The sequence below is a fragment of the Mytilus californianus genome, unplaced genomic scaffold (genome assembly GCF_021869535.1).
Source record: "Mytilus californianus isolate M0D057914Y unplaced genomic scaffold, xbMytCali1.0.p SCAF_1, whole genome shotgun sequence".
NCBI classification, from domain to species: Eukaryota; Metazoa; Mollusca; class Bivalvia; order Mytilida; family Mytilidae; genus Mytilus; species Mytilus californianus.
In genome coordinates, this window is record NW_026262581.1 from 101884780 (window position 1) to 101890779 (window position 6000).

At 33.1% G+C, this 6000-nt stretch overlaps 1 protein-coding gene across 1 annotated transcript in view; it reads right to left on the reverse strand.

The window, feature by feature from the left end:
* LOC127728081 (maltase-glucoamylase-like) overlaps nt 1-3627 on the reverse strand; it is a 48915-nt gene extending 45288 nt beyond the window's left edge. Inside the window, exon 1 of the mRNA XM_052235288.1 lies at nt 3534-3627. The gene's annotated coding sequence lies outside the window, so the exon portion shown is untranslated. The remainder of the gene's footprint in view (nt 1-3533) is intronic.
* Between the last annotated feature and the right edge of the window lie 2373 nt (nt 3628-6000).

Below are 6000 nucleotides of genomic sequence, written 5' to 3' on the forward strand. Positions count from 1 at the left end.
ACAAAGTTTAATTTTGGGGCCTTTTGACCTCAATATGAACCAATTTGATAGTGGGGTCCACAAATAAAAAATCTAAATACATGGTTAGATTCAGCATATCAAAGAACCCCATATATTCAATTTTTGTTGAAATCAAACAAAGTTTAATTTTGGACCCCAATTTGGACCAACTTGAAAACTGGGCCAAAAATCAAAAATCTAAATACATGTTTAGATTCAGCATATCAAAGAACCCCATTTATTCAATTTTTGTTAAAATCAAACTAATTTTAATTTTGGACCCTTTGGACCTTAATGTAGACAATTTGAAAACTGGACCCAAAATTAAAAATCTAAATACAAGGTTAGATTCGGCATAACAAATAAATAAATGTGGTCAAAGATTTTACAAATCTAATGCGCCATACTGTGCAATTAAAGATTACTTCTTGAAATTTTTCAATATTTGAAATTTGAAAAAAAAATAATATTTGAAGAATAATTCTTTTTAATTTCTGAAATCTGAAATGAGAAAAAATTGACCCCCCACAATTTCTTTTTACCCCCCACCCCCCTTTTTTCCCCAAAAAAATTCTTTCCCTCAAGATATGGTCATAATCTCAATTCAAATTTCAAATGGAGTTTGCAACCTTAATTACCCATTTAAATTTACCATAGTGTTAACTTAATCTATTTTATAATAGAATTTAAAATATAGTGTCAAATCTTTCATATGGATTTTTTTGTAAAAAAAAAGATGCAACATTTGCAGATATTTTTACTGGTCTTCCTTTATAAATATGCATTTCTTTAAACATAATTTAAAAGCAGTGTAAGGGAAGTAACCAAAACGTTGTATTTGGATTACCTCCCTTACACTGTTTTAAATTATCTTAATTGTTCTTTAACCATTACTTTATACATAATTTAAAAGCAGTGTAAGGGAGATAATTTCAATGATGTATTTGATTTATCTCCCTTACACTGCTTTAAATTATGATTTGTACTAAAGTATTTGTCCATAAACCAAGACAACCTTGTTTTCCTCCCTTTTTTGCCCCTAATTCCGAAACGGTTTGAGCCATAACCCCCCAAAGCAAATCCTAACCATCCCTGTGTGGTATGGAAACTTGTAGTATAATTTCAAAGAGATCCATACACCGTTCCACAGTTATTGTCTGGAAACTAGAAAATGCTTATTTTTGGCCCCTTTTTGGCCCCTAATTCCTTAACTGTTGGTACCATAACCCCCAAAAGCAATCCCCACCTTCCTTTAGTGGTATTGAACCTTATGGTAAAATTTCAAAGAGATCCATTCACTTAAACTAAAGTTAGAGCGCGAAAACCAATGTGTCTTCGGACGTTGACGACGACGACGCCAACGTCATACCAATATACGACCGCAAAAATTTTTTGCAGTCGTATAAAAATCGATTTGTACCATCGATATGTGATGAAATTATGAGGTTGTCAAGAAACGAACTTTGTGATAATTTACTCGTTCCCCAAACCTGAAATAATCCCATCATCTACTTTCAAAACGCTTTTTAAATGAATGGGACCGTCTTTTGAACAGATATATCATGTTATGGAGGGGTATTTGTGAAAAATACCAGTCGAGGGACTGTTAAATTTCCCGAGCCACTAGGCAAGGGAAATTTGGTCCCAAGACTGGTATTTTTTGCAAATACCCCTCAATAACATGATATATCTGTTTAATTACACCGAATAGATTTTGATTGAAACTCTCTGTACTGGTGAAAGGAATATTTTTTTACTAGTAAGCTGTAATCCATAAACATGTTTATGCATAATTGTTTGAGGATAAGTAGAGACTATCATAATACCGCGGGAATTATACATGTACTTATACGCGTTAGCGCTGTCTTGATGTAACGTCATATCCTAATGATTTTGGAGGGAAGAAGCCCGCGAGGGTAAAAAAGGAATATCCAAAATGGCAAATACCACGGCATAGAGGGGAATTTGAGGCAAATTCACAGGCAGTGGTGAAAAACATGCAAATTCGTTTGAAATGAGAAAAAAAGGTTAGAATATGCGAAAAATACACTGGCTACCAACCAATCAAAATCCAGCATTCTTATAGAAGGTGTAATTAAACCTAAAATATATACTGAACGTTTCAGCTTGTTTATGGTGAGTAAACCTACGTCTTACAAACAACTGTTTACTTTCAGTTTGAGTTTATCATGACTTACGATCTAAAATCTAGAGACGTTCCGAAATCCTGTTTTGTAAACAAAGATTCATACGCACCACGTGGGTATAACCGTATTACTAATTTCCGATTTTTAAAATCTTCGTAAATCTGGATAAAGACCAGTTTCTATCCAATGGATATCAAAATGATTCCGATTTGCACTTTTTTTCATGATTGTAAAGTTGAAATGGCATGAAAGGCTGACATTATTTAGGAGAACTATTTTGTCTAGCGATTGCTGATCATTTGAGGGTAAAAAGTCCAACACCATAACAAAACGGATCTATTTATCATGTATACATACCGATTGTTTACGATTGCAAGACATGTGCATAAAAGTGAAAGCTCGAATAAATATGAAAAATATAACAAAGGGATAGCTCCAAATACCATTTAATAACAAAAAACATATGGACAGGTCATTATATCTTTTTGGTAAATAAAATAAAGTATGTAAACTGGTTCCCTTCGAGTGTAGCGTAATACAAGCAGATTCCAGTTAGTATGTAAAATAGTAAATATGAAACCGAGTGCGGTAGGTGGAGGCAATAATCGACTTCCCTAAGTTCTGGTCAATGGTATCGGAAACATGCCGCTGATAGCGTCATTTTCCAAAAATGAAAAAAGTTCAGCTATCTCCCAAAAGAGCAAATATTAATAAATATCAAAACCCTGAACACATGCACACCTTCAATATATGTACAAACAGCCAGCAAAGTGAAAACTTCCTGGCATTCAAACTGTAGGAGGAGTTTTCTGGAAACGCTATGCACCTCTTATGCAAGAAAATACTAAAAAAATTACAAAGTTCAACCATCTCCCAAAAGAGCAATTATTAATAAAAATCAAAACCCTGACCACATGCACACCTTCAATATATGTACAAACAGCCAGCAAAGTGAAAACTTCCTAGCATTCAAAGTGTAGGAGTTATCTGGAATAACTATATACCCATAATGAGACGAACAGAATGACGATGGATGGACGGATAGACGGAAGAATGGACAAGGGTAAAACAATATGCCAATAAGGAAATTGAGTCTACATGCATAAGATACAATCCCCTGCTCACTATCACATTTCCATGTTTAATGAACCACAAACTATGCGGTCAAACCTCTTAATTTGGCATGTGTTTCAAAACTTTCACATCATAATGAACATGCACACCAAGTTTCAAGTTGATGTGACATTACCCTTCAGAGTAAACTACCTTGAGCCAAAACTTAAGCTTGTTACAGACTAACTGACAAACAAGCTGACAGATGCACATCCTGGAAAACATTGTACCCCCTTCTTATCGTAGGCAGGTCATAAAATGTGATTACATTACCTTGAGCATTACTGTTCAGGAAAAAGACGCCATGAGTATTTCCTACTCCATCTTCCACACATGTGTAGAAAGGGTGAACACCATACAAATTGGCCATCTCCTACAAGGCAAGAAAAAATATTACTTGTTTTCTCTCTGCAAATATTATTCCATTGGATACAATTATACCATGTAGTATTTGATTTAATTAAATTTTCATGTGTGTACTTGATCTCTATGTAACAATATGTAACCTGCCCAAAAAGAGCACATTCAATGCCTTTGTAACTGCTGGTTAAAATAGATCTGTGAAAGGAATGGGGCAGCTATTATTATTATGTTGTGGCAGCAGTATATGGCAAAAAATATAATTTCTCTACATAGCCCATGGTGAATACATTTGATACTTGATGTTAAATGGCCAACGCTAGCAAATAAAATAAGGTTGTTAAACTGCTGAGAAATCTAAGAAAAACTGATGATGACAAATATGATTAAGTAATTGCTGAGAGATACACTACCTGGGAAAAAAATATTAATTAATTTGTCATGTTCATTTGATTGGCAAAAGTATTGAAAAATCATCTGTCATAGAACGAGGATGCATATTTTAGATTTGTAGTAATATACAATCTTGATGAAAGGAGGCTAGCTGGTTAATTTCTCACAACTAGTACTTGCATATTAAATTTCCTGGTCTAATTGGGACCATCAAATTTCCAAAGGTGGCTCTTTAAATTATTTCTTTGGAAAGACTAGTGGCTATATGTCCCCAAACATCTGTAGACTGTTAAACTTTCAATGAAATGTAGTCATTTCTTTGCCCTATAATTGTTAACTTAAGTCTTTTTATACATTGTGACTTGGATGGAGAGTTGTCTCATTGGCACTCATACCACATCTTCTTATTTATAATTAGTTAATGAGGAGGTGAATTGATGAAAGTGTAGATGAACAAACAGATACAGTTGTCATTCTATATCTTGCAACTTGGCAATTAAAGTCTTGTTTGTAAGAGGACATACATCCACTTCATTAGAACTATGGTAGATAGTTGTCTCATTGGCAATCATACCACATCTCCTTATTTTCATATTGTGATAAAATTTCATTGAAAAATGTACTCTGACAGCATGAATTAATTTAAATATGCATCAAAATAATACATGCAATACCCAATCATGAAAATCATGTAGATTTTCATTTTCATTGTTTCAAAATTGTCTTATAAAATAAAAAGAAGTATAATATTCCATATATTGGTTTTTTTTAGCCTATGTTTAATTTTGTTTTGTTTGTAGCAACTAAAGAAACATGAAAATTTTACAATGCATAAATTTCCCCACGTATTCCAAGATTTAATTTATCGTTGTTTGAAAGTTTCATTCATTATACTGTTAATTATCGAGTCTTTTTTGTTGTTCAACAGATTAAAAGAATGTGCACACCTACTATTAAGATCTCTGTTTTCAGAATAATTAAATTGGGTGATCATACATGTCACACCTTTTGACAACATAGCGATCAGTGACATGTTAAAAATGCTTTAAATTAGCAGCAATCTATTGATAGGTGTCATAACCCGAACATTTTGCCTATAACTTAAAACTGAAATTGAAATAAATCACTTTCACACAGATATTCGTATTTCGATCTATAATTATCAAAACTTTCAATTTTTTGCATATGCTAATATAGTCCAAATAATTATGACGTCTTGAAAGGCTATTAAGAACAAAAATATAATAGCCTTTCAAGACGTCGTAATTATTTGTACTAATGCTAATAATGTACAAGTATACGTAGTCATGCAACTGATAGATAACCAAATCAAAGATGTGTTTAAATTCATAGTCTCAGATGCATAACTACATTTGGATTTCAATAATTGTTTACTCGGACCTAGTATACACACCACACAGTAAAATCATTATGATATTCAATGACTTGGGAATATGCTTTGACATTGGCTTGGAACGCCGTTGGAAGTTACGCTTGTCAGAGAAAGTTTTCCCGCTAGATTAAACAGATTACGTTCCCTTACAAGTTACAACCAAATCCTACAATGAACAGATCACAGTAACGGACGCATTGACCGTAAAATACATAACAAATATTCAACATACTACCTGCTTCAGTAAATCCACCGTTCTCGTATACGAATGTTTCTGGTAGAAAAGAGTCCTTTTGCTTCTTCATTTTTCCGTATATTTCAAATAAACGATTTGTTTTTATTATTTTGGGATCTCTGCGACACTTGTAAGCTCTTTTATTGTTTTTTTTTTCTACACAGTAAAGCAACTTGACTCAAGCTAGCGAGCAATTGTAGCGAACAATTAGCCAGCGAACAATTAGGAGGTATAACTAAAAACCATAATTTCACATAAGACAATCACGTTTTTTTTCGAGCTAGCGAACAATTACAGAGACCTAGTGGACAATTATGAGAATATTATTCAAAATATTAAACAAAAACGAATAAAAAAAA